Genomic DNA, 15,247 nt, shown 5'->3' on the forward strand with positions numbered 1-15,247 from the left:
CGTCTAACACCAACATAGTTGTCAAGGACTCAGTTATCCGCTTTGCAGTAGGATGACTGCTGTGATATTTCATCTTCCTCGCAAAGGACTGTTGAACAGTCAATTGCTTACTGGAAGTAGTACAAGTGGGCTTACGACTTCCCCTCTGGGATGACCATCGACTCCCAGCGGCAACAACAGCAGCGCCAGCAGCAGTAGGCGTTACACGCAAGGATGCATCGGAGGAATCACAGGCAGGAGAGGACTCGTCAGACTTGCCAGTGACATGGCCTGCAGGACTATTGGCATTCCTGGGGAAGGAGGAAATTGACACTGAGGGAGTTGGTGGGGTGGTTTGCGTGAGCTTGGTTACAAGAGGAAGGGATTTACTGGTCAGTGGACTGCTTCCGCTGTCACCCAAAGTTTTTGAACTTGTCACTGACTTATTATGAATGCGCTGCAGGTGACGTATAAGGGAGGATGTTCCGAGGTGGTTAACGTCCTTACCCCTACTTATTACAGCTTGACAAAGGGAACACACGGCTTGACACCTGTTGTCCGCATTTCTGGTGAAATACCTCCACACCGAAGAGCTGATTTTTTTGGTATTTTCACCTGGCATGTCAACGGCCATATTCCTCCCACGGACAACAGGTGTCTCCCCGGGTGCCTGACTTAAACAAACCACCTCACCATCAGAATCCTCCTGGTCAATTTCCTCCCCAGCGCCAGCAACACCCATATCCTCCTCATCCTGGTGTACTTCAACACTGACATCTTCAATCTGACTATCAGGAACTGGACTGCGGGTGCTCCTTCCAGCACTTGCAGGGGGCATGCAAATAGTGGAAGGCGCATGCTCTTCACGTCCAGTGTTGGGAAGGTCAGGCATCGCAAACGACACAATTGGACTCTCCTTGTGGATTTGGGATTTCAAAGAACGCACAGTTCTTTGCGGTGCTTTTGCCAGCTTGAGTCTTTTCAGTTTTCTAGCGAGAGGCTGAGTGCTTCCATCCTCATGTGAAGCTGAACCACTAGCCATGAACATAGGCCAGGGCCTCAGCCGTTCCTTGCCACTCCGTGTGGTAAATGGCATATTGGCAAGTTTACGCTTCTCCTCCGACAATTTTATTTTAGGTTTTGGAGTCCTTTTTTTTCTGATATTTGGTGTTTTGGATTTGACATGCTCTGTACTATGACATTGGGCATCGGCCTTGGCAGACGACGTTGCTGGCATTTCATCGTCTCGGCCATGACTAGTGGCAGCAGCTTCAGCACGAGGTGGAAGTGGATCTTGATCTTTCCCTAATTTTGGAACCTCAACTTTTTTGTTCTCCATATTTTATAGGCAGAACTAAAAGGCACCTCAGGTAAACAATGGAGATGGATGGATTGGATACTAGTATACAATTATGGACGGACTGCCACGGTTAGGTGGTATAAAAAAACCACGGTTAGGTGGTATATATTATAATAATAATACAATTATGGATGGACGGACTGCCTGCCGACTGCCGACACAGAGGTAGCCACAGCCGTGAACTACCGCACTGTACACTGGTTGATAAAGAGATAGTAGTATACTCGTAACAACTAGTATGACACTATGACGACGGTATAAAGAATGAAAAAAAAACCACGGTTAGGTGGTATATATTATAATAATAATACAATTATGGATGGACGGACTGCCTGCCGAGTGCCGACACAGAGGTAGCCACAGCCGTGAACTACCGCACTGTACACTGGTTGATAAAGAGATAGTAGTATACTCGTAACAACTAGTATGACACTATGACGGTATAAAGAATGAAAAAAAAACCACGGTTAGGTGGTATATATTATAATAATAATACAATTATGGATGGACGGACTGCCTGCCGACTGCCGACACAGAGGTAGCCACAGCCGTGAACTACCGCACTGTACACTGGTTGATAAAGAGATAGTAGTATACTCGTAACAACTAGTATGACACTATGACGACGGTATAAAGAAAGAAAAAAAAATACCACAGTTAGGTGGTATATATTATAATAATAATACAATTATGGATGGACGGACTGCCTGCCGACTGCCGACACAGAGGTAGCCACAGCCGTGAACTACCGCACTGTACACTGGTTGATAAAGAGATAGTAGTATACTCGTAACAACTAGTATGACACTATGACGGTATAAAGAATGAAAAAAAAACCACGGTTAGGTGGTATATATTATAATAATAATACAATTATGGATGGACGGACTGCCTGCCGACTGCCGACACAGAGGTAGCCACAGCCGTGAACTACCGCACTGTACACTGGTTGATAAAGAGATAGTAGTATACTCGTAACAACTAGTATGACACTATGACGACGGTATAAAGAAAGAAAAAAAAATACCACAGTTAGGTGGTATATATTATAATAATAATACAATTATGGATGGACGGACTGCCTGCCGACTGCCGACACAGAGGTAGCCACAGCCGTGAACTACCGCACTGTACACTGGTTGATAAAGAGATAGTAGTATACTCGTAACAACTAGTATGACACTATGACGACGGTATAAAGAATGAAAAAAAAACCACGGTTAGGTGGTATATATTATAATAATAATACAATTATGGATGGACGGACTGCCTGCCGACTGCCGACACAGAGGTAGCCACAGCCGTGAACTACCGCACTGTACACTGGTTGATAAAGAGATAGTAGTATACTCGTAACAACTAGTATGACACTATGACGACGGTATAAAGAAAGAAAAAAAAATACCACAGTTAGGTGGTATATATTATAATAATAATACAATTATGGATGGACGGACTGCCTGCCGACTGCCGACACAGAGGTAGCCACAGCCGTGAACTACCGCACTGTACACTGGTTGATAAAGAGATAGTAGTATACTCGTAACAACTAGTATGACACTATGACGACGGTATAAAGAAAGAAAAAAAAATACCACAGTTAGGTGGTATATATTATAATAATAATACAATTATGGATGGACGGACTGCCTGCCGACTGCCGACACAGAGGTAGCCACAGCCGTGAACTACCGCACTGTACACTGGTTGATAAAGAGATAGTAGTATACTCGTAACAACTAGTATGACACTATGACGACGGTATAAAGAATGAAAAAAAAACCACGGTTAGGTGGTATATATTATAATAATAATACAATTATGGATGGACGGACTGCCTGCCGACTGCCGACACAGAGGTAGCCACAGCCGTGAACTACCGCACTGTACACTGGTTGATAAAGAGATAGTAGTATACTCGTAACAACTAGTATGACACTATGACGACGGTATAAAGAATGAAAAAAAAACCACGGTTAGGTGGTATATATTATAATAATAATACAATTATGGATGGACGGACTGCCTGCCGACTGCCGACACAGAGGTAGCCACAGCCGTGAACTACCGCACTGTACACTGGTTGATAAAGAGATAGTAGTATACTCGTAACAACTAGTATGACACTATGACGGTATAAAGAATGAAAAAAAAACCACGGTTAGGTGGTATATATTATAATAATAATACAATTATGGATGGACGGACTGCCTGCCGAGTGCCGACACAGAGGTAGCCACAGCCGTGAACTACCGCACTGTACACTGGTTGATAAAGAGATAGTAGTATACTCGTAACAACTAGTATGACACTATGACGGTATAAAGAATGAAAAAAAAACCACGGTTAGGTGGTATATATTATAATAATAATACAATTATGGATGGACGGACTGCCTGCCGACTGCCGACACAGAGGTAGCCACAGCCGTGAACTACCGCACTGTACACTGGTTGATAAAGAGATAGTAGTATACTCGTAACAACTAGTATGACACTATGACGACGGTATAAAGAAAGAAAAAAAAATACCACAGTTAGGTGGTATATATTATAATAATAATACAATTATGGATGGACGGACTGCCTGCCGACTGCCGACACAGAGGTAGCCACAGCCGTGAACTACCGCACTGTACACTGGTTGATAAAGAGATAGTAGTATACTCGTAACAACTAGTATGACACTATGACGGTATAAAGAATGAAAAAAAAACCACGGTTAGGTGGTATATATTATAATAATAATACAATTATGGATGGACGGACTGCCTGCCGACTGCCGACACAGAGGTAGCCACAGCCGTGAACTACCGCACTGTACACTGGTTGATAAAGAGATAGTAGTATACTCGTAACAACTAGTATGACACTATGACGACGGTATAAAGAAAGAAAAAAAAATACCACAGTTAGGTGGTATATATTATAATAATAATACAATTATGGATGGACGGACTGCCTGCCGACTGCCGACACAGAGGTAGCCACAGCCGTGAACTACCGCACTGTACACTGGTTGATAAAGAGATAGTAGTATACTCGTAACAACTAGTATGACACTATGACGACGGTATAAAGAATGGAAAAAAAACCACGGTTAGGTGGTATATATTATAATAATAATACAATTATGGATGGACGGACTGCCTGCCGACTGCCGACACAGAGGTAGCCACAGCCGTGAACTACTGCACTGTACACTGGTTGATAAAGAGATAGTAGTATACTCGTAACAACTAGTATGACACTATGACGACGGTATAAAGAAAGAAAAAAAAATACCACAGTTAGGTGGTATATATTATAATAATAATACAATTATGGATGGACGGACTGCCTGCCGACTGCCGACACAGAGGTAGCCACAGCCGTGAACTACCGCACTGTACACTGGTTGATAAAGAGATAGTAGTATACTCGTAACAACTAGTATGACACTATGACGACGGTATAAAGAAAGAAAAAAAAATACCACAGTTAGGTGGTATATATTATAATAATAATACAATTATGGATGGACGGACTGCCTGCCGACTGCCGACACAGAGGTAGCCACAGCCGTGAACTACCGCACTGTACACTGGTTGATAAAGAGATAGTAGTATACTCGTAACAACTAGTATGACACTATGACGACGGTATAAAGAATGAAAAAAAAACCACGGTTAGGTGGTATATATTATAATAATAATACAATTATGGATGGACGGACTGCCTGCCGACTGCCGACACAGAGGTAGCCACAGCCGTGAACTACCGCACTGTACACTGGTTGATAAAGAGATAGTAGTATACTCGTAACAACTAGTATGACACTATGACGACGGTATAAAGAAAGAAAAAAAAATACCACAGTTAGGTGGTATATATTATAATAATAATACAATTATGGATGGACGGACTGCCTGCCGACTGCCGACACAGAGGTAGCCACAGCCGTGAACTACCGCACTGTACACTGGTTGATAAAGAGATAGTAGTATACTCGTAACAACTAGTATGACACTATGACGGTATAAAGAATGAAAAAAAAACCACGGTTAGGTGGTATATATTATAATAATAATACAATTATGGATGGACGGACTGCCTGCCGACTGCCGACACAGAGGTAGCCACAGCCGTGAACTACCGCACTGTACACTGGTTGATAAAGAGATAGTAGTATACTCGTAACAACTAGTATGACACTATGACGACGGTATAAAGAATGAAAAAAAAACCACGGTTAGGTGGTATATATTATAATAATAATACAATTATGGATGGACGGACTGCCTGCCGACTGCCGACACAGAGGTAGCCACAGCCGTGAACTACCGCACTGTACACTGGTTGATAAAGAGATAGTAGTATACTCGTAACAACTAGTATGACACTATGACGACGGTATAAAGAAAGAAAAAAAAATACCACAGTTAGGTGGTATATATTATAATAATAATACAATTATGGATGGACGGACTGCCTGCCGACTGCCGACACAGAGGTAGCCACAGCCGTGAACTACCGCACTGTACACTGGTTGATAAAGAGATAGTAGTATACTCGTAACAACTAGTATGACACTATGACGACGGTATAAAGAAAGAAAAAAAAATACCACAGTTAGGTGGTATATATTATAATAATAATACAATTATGGATGGACGGACTGCCTGCCGACTGCCGACACAGAGGTAGCCACAGCCGTGAACTACCGCACTGTACACTGGTTGATAAAGAGATAGTAGTATACTCGTAACAACTAGTATGACACTATGACGACGGTATAAAGAATGAAAAAAAAACCACGGTTAGGTGGTATATATTATAATAATAATACAATTATGGATGGACGGACTGCCTGCCGACTGCCGACACAGAGGTAGCCACAGCCGTGAACTACCGCACTGTACACTGGTTGATAAAGAGATAGTAGTATACTCGTAACAACTAGTATGACACTATGACGACGGTATAAAGAATGAAAAAAAAACCACGGTTAGGTGGTATATATTATAATAATAATACAATTATGGATGGACGGACTGCCTGCCGACTGCCGACACAGAGGTAGCCACAGCCGTGAACTACCGCACTGTACACTGGTTGATAAAGAGATAGTAGTATACTCGTAACAACTAGTATGACACTATGACGGTATAAAGAATGAAAAAAAAACCACGGTTAGGTGGTATATATTATAATAATAATACAATTATGGATGGACGGACTGCCTGCCGAGTGCCGACACAGAGGTAGCCACAGCCGTGAACTACCGCACTGTACACTGGTTGATAAAGAGATAGTAGTATACTCGTAACAACTAGTATGACACTATGACGGTATAAAGAATGAAAAAAAAACCACGGTTAGGTGGTATATATTATAATAATAATACAATTATGGATGGACGGACTGCCTGCCGACTGCCGACACAGAGGTAGCCACAGCCGTGAACTACCGCACTGTACACTGGTTGATAAAGAGATAGTAGTATACTCGTAACAACTAGTATGACACTATGACGACGGTATAAAGAAAGAAAAAAAAATACCACAGTTAGGTGGTATATATTATAATAATAATACAATTATGGATGGACGGACTGCCTGCCGACTGCCGACACAGAGGTAGCCACAGCCGTGAACTACCGCACTGTACACTGGTTGATAAAGAGATAGTAGTATACTCGTAACAACTAGTATGACACTATGACGGTATAAAGAATGAAAAAAAAACCACGGTTAGGTGGTATATATTATAATAATAATACAATTATGGATGGACGGACTGCCTGCCGACTGCCGACACAGAGGTAGCCACAGCCGTGAACTACCGCACTGTACACTGGTTGATAAAGAGATAGTAGTATACTCGTAACAACTAGTATGACACTATGACGACGGTATAAAGAAAGAAAAAAAAATACCACAGTTAGGTGGTATATATTATAATAATAATACAATTATGGATGGACGGACTGCCTGCCGACTGCCGACACAGAGGTAGCCACAGCCGTGAACTACCGCACTGTACACTGGTTGATAAAGAGATAGTAGTATACTCGTAACAACTAGTATGACACTATGACGACGGTATAAAGAATGGAAAAAAAACCACGGTTAGGTGGTATATATTATAATAATAATACAATTATGGATGGACGGACTGCCTGCCGACTGCCGACACAGAGGTAGCCACAGCCGTGAACTACCGCACTGTACACTGGTTGATAAAGAGATAGTAGTATACTCGTAACAACTAGTATGACACTATGACGACGGTATAAAGAAAGAAAAAAAAATACCACAGTTAGGTGGTATATATTATAATAATAATACAATTATGGATGGACGGACTGCCTGCCGACTGCCGACACAGAGGTAGCCACAGCCGTGAACTACCGCACTGTACACTGGTTGATAAAGAGATAGTAGTATACTCGTAACAACTAGTATGACACTATGACGACGGTATAAAGAAAGAAAAAAAAATACCACAGTTAGGTGGTATATATTATAATAATAATACAATTATGGATGGACGGACTGCCTGCCGACTGCCGACACAGAGGTAGCCACAGCCGTGAACTACCGCACTGTACACTGGTTGATAAAGAGATAGTAGTATACTCGTAACAACTAGTATGACACTATGACGACGGTATAAAGAATGAAAAAAAAACCACGGTTAGGTGGTATATATTATAATAATAATACAATTATGGATGGACGGACTGCCTGCCGACTGCCGACACAGAGGTAGCCACAGCCGTGAACTACCGCACTGTACACTGGTTGATAAAGAGATAGTAGTATACTCGTAACAACTAGTATGACACTATGACGACGGTATAAAGAATGAAAAAAAAACCACGGTTAGGTGGTATATATTATAATAATAATACAATTATGGATGGACGGACTGCCTGCCGACTGCCGACACAGAGGTAGCCACAGCCGTGAACTACCGCACTGTACACTGGTTGATAAAGAGATAGTAGTATACTCGTAACAACTAGTATGACACTATGACGGTATAAAGAATGAAAAAAAAACCACGGTTAGGTGGTATATATTATAATAATAATACAATTATGGATGGACGGACTGCCTGCCGACACAGAGGTAGCCACAGCCGTGAACTACCGCACTGTACACTGGTTGATAAAGAGATAGTAGTATACTCGTAACAACTAGTATGACACTATGACGACGGTATAAAGAAAGAAAAAAAAATACCACGGTTAGGTGGTATATATTGTAATACAATTATGGATGGACGGACTGCCTGCCGAGTTCCGACTGCCGACACAGAGGTAGCCACAGCCGTGAACTACCGCACTGTACTGTGTCTGCTGCTAATATAGACTGGTTGATAAAGAGATAGTATACAATACATACAACAATATACTACTATACTGGTGGTCAGGCACTGGTCACCACTAGTCACACTGGCAGTGGCACTCCTGCAGCAAAAGTGTGCACTGTTTAATTTTAAATTAATATAATATTATGTACTCCTGGGGGCTCCTGCTATAACAACCTGCAGTGCTCCCCAGTCTCCCCCACAATTATTATAAGCTTTGCCTTTTATACATTGATGTGCAGCACACTGGGCTGAGCTGAGTGCACACAGACTGAGTCACACTGTGTGACTGGCTGCTGCTGTGTATCGTTTTTTTTCAGGCAGAGAACGGATATAGCAGAGAACGGATATATTATATTAAAATAAATAAAAGTTAACTAACAACAACTGCACTGGTCACTGTGGTAAACTCTGTCTGACTCTGCACAATCTCTCTCTCTCTTCTAATCTAATTTCTAATGGAGAGGACGCCAGCCACGTCCTCTCCCTATCAATCTCAATGCACGTGTGAAAATGGCGGCGACGCGCGGCTCCTTATATAGAATCCGAGTCTCGCGAGAATCCGACAGCGTCATGATGACGTTCGGGCGCGCTCGGGTTAACCGAGCAAGGCGGGAGGATCCGAGTCTGCTCGGACCCGTAAAAAAAACATGAAGTTCGTGCGGGTTCGGTTTCAGAGAAACCGAACCCGCTCATCTCTACTTTGAAGTAGCCGAGGTGTCAGTAGCCACTGGCACCACAATAGGCTGGTTGATATGAAATGCTGATACAACCTCAGGAAGAAACTGCTGATGCGTTCTGAGTTCAGCTCTATACTCATGGAAAATTAAGTAGGGGCTCTTGTGTGTCAGAGTTGGGGGCATTGTCTCACGTCTTGCTGACTCCAAGCCAACAGTGTGACAGCCTTCCACGTAAGAAACTTTACATATAGCCTCCTGTAAAGGTTCAAACCAATCTGATTGCAGGAACTGCAACACCATGTTAAGATCCCAAGGAGCTGTAGGAAGCACAAAGAGCGGTTGGATGTGCAGAACCCCTTTCAAGAATGTCTGTCTGAACCTCAGGCAGGGCAGCCAATTGTTTCTGGAAGAAAATGGAGAAGGCCAAAATCTGGACCTTTATGGAGCCCAGGCGTAGGCCCACATCCACACCTGCTTGCAGAAAAAGGAGGAAACGCCCTAGTTGAAACTCCACCACGGAAAACTTCTTGGATTCACACCAAGACACATATTTTTTCCAAATACAATGGTAATGCTTAGACCAGGCATTCTCAACTGCGGTCCTCAAGGCACACCAACAGTGCAGGTTTTAGTGATATCCAGGCTTCAGCACAGATGGTTAAATCAAAATAACTGAGGTACTAATTAAGTTACCTGTGCTCAAGCATGGATAGCACTAAAACCAGAACTGTTAGTGTTTCCCAACCGTGGTCCTCAAGGCACACTGTCTTTGATCCAAACTAGGAACGGAGTAACATCTGAGTAGGAATTACCCTGTTCGGAATCCCATTCCGGGCTAAAATCTGATGCTCAACTTCCATGCCATCAAACGTAGCCATGGTAAGTCTTGATAGACAAACGGCCCCTGCTGTAGAAGGTCCTCGCAAAGAGGAAGAGGCCTCGGATCCTCTATTAGTAATTCCAGAAGATCAATGTATCAAGTCCTTCTTGGCCAGTCTGGAGCAATGAGGATCGCCTGAACCCTTGTTCTTTTGATTCTTTTGAGAATTCTTAGAATGAGCAGAAGTGGAGGAAACACGTACACTGTCTGGAACACCCACGGAGTGACCAGCGTGTCCACAGCCACTGCTTGTGGGTCTCTCGACCTGGAACAGTACCGCCGGAGCTTCTTGTTGAGACGAGAGGCCATCATGTCTATCTGAGGTATTCCCCACCGGCTTGTCACCTCCGCAAACACCTCCAGGTGGAGGCCCCACTCTCTTGGATGGAGATTGTGTCTGCTGAGGAAGTCCGCTTCCCAGATGTCTACTCCTGGAATGAAGATTGCCGACAGCGCCATTGCGTGTCTCTCTGCCCAGAGAAGAATTCTTGTTACCTCTGACATTGCAGCTCTGCTCTTCGTTCCGCCATGTCGGTTTATTTAGGACACCGTCGTTACATTGTGCGACTGAACCTGAATGGCTTGATGAAGATGTGCCGCTTGTAGAAAGGCATTGTATATGGCCCTTAGTTCCAGAATGTTTATTGGAAGGATGGCTTCCTGACTTGACCATTTTCCCTGGATGTTTCCCCCTTGGGTGACTGCTCCCCAACCCCTGAGGCTTGTATCTGTGGTTAGAAGAATCCAATTTTGAATCCCAAACCTGCGGCCTTCGATCAGATGAGTAGTCTGCAGCCACCAGAGGAGCGAAATTCTGGCTTTCGGCGACAGGCGTATTCGCTGGTGCATGTGAAGATGTGATCTGTCCACAGGAGATCCAGCTGGAAGAATCTTGCATAGAATCTTCCGTACTGCAGTGCCTCATAGGCGGCAACCATCTTCTCCAGTAGGCGAATGCACAGATGAACCAATACATGGGCTGGCTTCAGGACATCCCGGACCATTGACTGGATCACCAAAGCTTTTTCCAATGGAAGAGATACCCTCTGTACTTCCGTGTCGAGTATGATCCCCAAGAAGGGAAGTCTCCTTGTTGGTTCCAAATGTCATTTTGGAAGGTTCAGAATCCATCCGTAATCCTGGAGTAGTTGAGTTGAGAGAGCAATACTCTGCAACAACCTCTCCCTGGAAGATGCCTTTATCAGTAGATCGTCCAGGTATGGAATAATGCTCACTCCCTGCTTGCGGAGGAGAAGCATCATCTCTGCCATGACCTTGGTGAACACTCTCAGTGCTGTGGAGATGCCAATGGCAGGGCCTGGAACTGGTAGTGACAGTCCTGTAGTGCAAACCTGAGATAGGCCTGGTGAGGCGGCCAGATCGGAATATGAAGGTACGCATCCTTGATATCCAGGGACACCAAGAATTCCCCTTCCTCCAGACCTGAGATTACCGCTCTCAGAGACTCCATCTTGAATTTGAATACCCGCAAATAGAGGTTCAGGGATTTTAAGTTTAAGATCGGCCTTACCAAACCGTCCGGTTTCGGTACCACGAACAGGTTGGAATAACAACTTTTGTTCTGTAGGTGAGGTGGAACTGGAACAATGACCTGTGTTTGTATCAATTTTTGAATTGCCTCTTGCAGGATTGTACTTTCTTCCTGAGAAGCTAGTAAGCCTGATTTGAAGAATCTGTGAGGTGGGAGATCTTGAAACTCCAGTCTGTACCCCTGGACAACAATCTCTTTGACCCAGGGATCTAGGCAAGATGTCGCCCAGATGTGATGAAATCCTTTAACCGTGCTCCCACCTGCCTGTTCTTCAGGCAGTGTGGTCCACCGTCATGCCGAAGGCTTTGAGGAAGCAGAACCTGAGGTTGCTCCTGAGAACCTGTCGCTGCAGGTTTTCTGGGTTTTCCTCGACCCCCTCTGAAGGCAGTGGAGGAACCCCTGGATCTGTTTTTAAACTTTGCTGTCCGAAAGGACTGCAGTGTAGGTGCAGGATATGATTTCCTAGCCGGTGTAGCTGCGGAAGGAAGATACTGTATGTTGACTTACCCGCAGTTGCCTTGGATATCCACGTATCCAGCTCTCCATGCTTTTCCTGGAGTCTGCATTCGCAATTCATTGGCTTAGCCACAGTCCTCTGTGTGCCGAAACTGCCATAGCTGTAACCCGTGTGTTGAGCAGGCCAATTTCCTTCATGGCTTCCACCATGAAGCTTGCAGAATCCTAAATGTAACGTAATAGTAAGTCAATTTCACTCCTAATTATTGAATCTAAATCATCAATTAGGTTACCTGACCATTTTACAATGGCCCTAGAGATCCACGCACAGGCAGTAGTGGGTCTCTGGGCCACGCCTGCAGCTGTGTACAGTGATTTGAGTGTAGTCTCAATCTTGCAGTCAGCCGTATGCTTTAAGGAGGTTGCGCCAGGGACAGGCAAAACAACCTTTCGTGATAATCTAGATAGAGGCATCCACAATAGGTGGGTTTTCCCAGTTTTTCCTATCCTCCTACGGGAAAGGAAAGGAGATGAGTAATCTTTTACGGATCTGAAACTTTTTCTCTGGGTTTACCCAAGTTCCTTCAAAGAGGGAGTTTAACTCCATGGATGCAGGGAAAGTAACACAGGATTTATTTTTTTACATTAAAATAAGATTCCTCACCTTCAACAGGTGCCTTCTCTGAAATCTGCAATACATCCCTAATAGCCTCAATCATAGCTTGCATCCCTTGGGTGAGAACTGCATCACCCCCCCCCCCCTCCAGATTCACCGAGATACACTGAGGCATCATCATCAGTGTCAGACTGCAATATCTGGGCTAGTGTATGCTTTTGTGGATACTTGGGTGGGGTGATAGGAGCAGTTGTGAGGGCTGAGTCTTTATTCATCAGATCCTCCACAGATTTTCTCAAAAACTGCATCTACTTCTCAGTATGGGATAACTTTGTAGAAATATTGCAAATCATCCTCCTTGTAGAGTCCACCCACGGGGGTTCGGATCCGAAGCCTGAGAGTGTGTACTGTTTTGAGTACATTGTATAGACTCTCCAGGAGAAGAGAAACACTCTACCATGTCAAATGACTGTGGGGGTCATTCCGAGTTGTTCGCTCATTGCCGATTTTCGCTATGCTGCGATTTGTTGCTAAATGTGCATGCGCATGGTACGCAGAGCGCATGCGCTAAGTTATTTAACACAAAACTTAGTAGATTTGCTGGTGTTCGAGCGACGATTTTCAGTCGCACTGCTGATCGGTGAATGATTGACAGGAAAGGGGCGTTTCTGGGTGGTAACTGAGCGTTTTCCGGGAGTGTGCTAAAAAACGCAGGCGTGTCAGGGAAAAACGCGGGAGTGTCTGGAGAAACGGGGGAGTGGCTGGCCGTACGCAGGGCGTGTTTGTGACATCAAAGCAGGAACTAAACGGACTGAGCTGATCGCAATCTAGGAGTAGGTCTGGAGCTACTCAGAAACTGCAAGAAAATATTTAGTAGCAATTCTGCTACTCTTTTGTTCGCAATTCTGCTAAGCTAAGATACACTCCCAGAGGGCGGCGGCCTAGCGTGTGCAATGCTGCTAAAAGCAGCTAGCGAGCGAACAACTCGGAATGAGGGCCCGTGTGTCTTGTACAGCAATGTGAGTTATATGCACACACACACACACACACACACACACACACACACACACACACACGCCAGACACAATCCTTCTGGTTGTACGCCCTCCGCGGCCTCCGCTGCCTTCCACGTGTCTCAGCATGCACTTGTTTGGCGTCTCCTGTCCTCTGCGGCCGGAGCCGCCATTACTACTATGTTTCTACATTGTGTTCCAAACCAGGTTTTCCATCTTACTTCCAGCATGGGCGCAGCCATGTTGGATGCAATCACATGTTCCAGCTCCTCCAATCTACTGGCTCTGAAATCTGCATAATTGCCCAGCCAATGCCTGCATAGCTGCAGGTATAAGTATCCTGTGTCTGGGCCAGATAGATGTCAGTGCTTCATTTGTCTCCAGTGGTTCCTGTGTGCAGTCTTCTACAGATTCTCCAGTGAACTCTCCTGCATTCAAGCCTGACTCCTCTGTGTTACACTCTGTGGTGTAACACGACACCTCTGTGATTAACCCTCTACAACATCACCTTACTCACCTGTGTCTGTATTCCGGCTTTCCAGCAGCCACTCTTCAACAACTACAGTTTTCCAGCGAACCCTAGCTTCATTTACAGTTTACAGAACTTTTCTCTACATTCCAGGTTACTGGTATTAACCAGTTGCACACCTAAATTTCCACTTGTGACTTTCTATTGGTTTTGCACGGTTTATGACTTTTCATTTAATAAAATCACTGAAAGATATTTCCAGTTGTCGTGGTCACGCCTTCGGGCATCCTTGCTACTGTCTTTACGCATGTCCAGGAGTCCCATCGCTCCTCCAACATTCAGGTACCCGTCAACCCCTACAACTGAGGCTCCCAGTCACGGTCATCAGCCCTCAGTTGTGACAACCAGCCACGCAGTGCCCCTTCTTAGCTAATAATAAAACTAGCCAGGCGCAGACTAACTACCCTTAATAGGGTATTTAGTACTGTGACGACGCTGCCAGCCAATTCCACAAATATGCCAATTTGAGAACTGCCACATGCGCCGCATGGGGGTCACTTTTGACACACGGGATTACTTAACTACTTTCAGCTGCCACCAGCGAAGACTTTTCAACGTATTACGGACGTTGCAGGTGTCTTTAGCTTTACCTGTCACACACACACACTGCAATACTTAGAAAAATAGCTAGACGTGAGCCACACAGGCTTGGGGTTCATAAGAACAACAGAATCAGAACTAAAATTAGGATTTTAATTTCAAGAATACTTCAGAGCTTAGTTACAAAGAGGTTACAAAGATTATTAAGAATATTTTAAAAACACACACAGAACACAGCAATCTCAATAAATTGAAAGGAAATAAAAACTTACAGAAACCCTATTCAC

This window comes from Pseudophryne corroboree, chromosome 1 (assembly GCF_028390025.1).
Source record: "Pseudophryne corroboree isolate aPseCor3 chromosome 1, aPseCor3.hap2, whole genome shotgun sequence".
NCBI lineage: Eukaryota > Metazoa > Chordata > Amphibia > Anura > Myobatrachidae > Pseudophryne > Pseudophryne corroboree.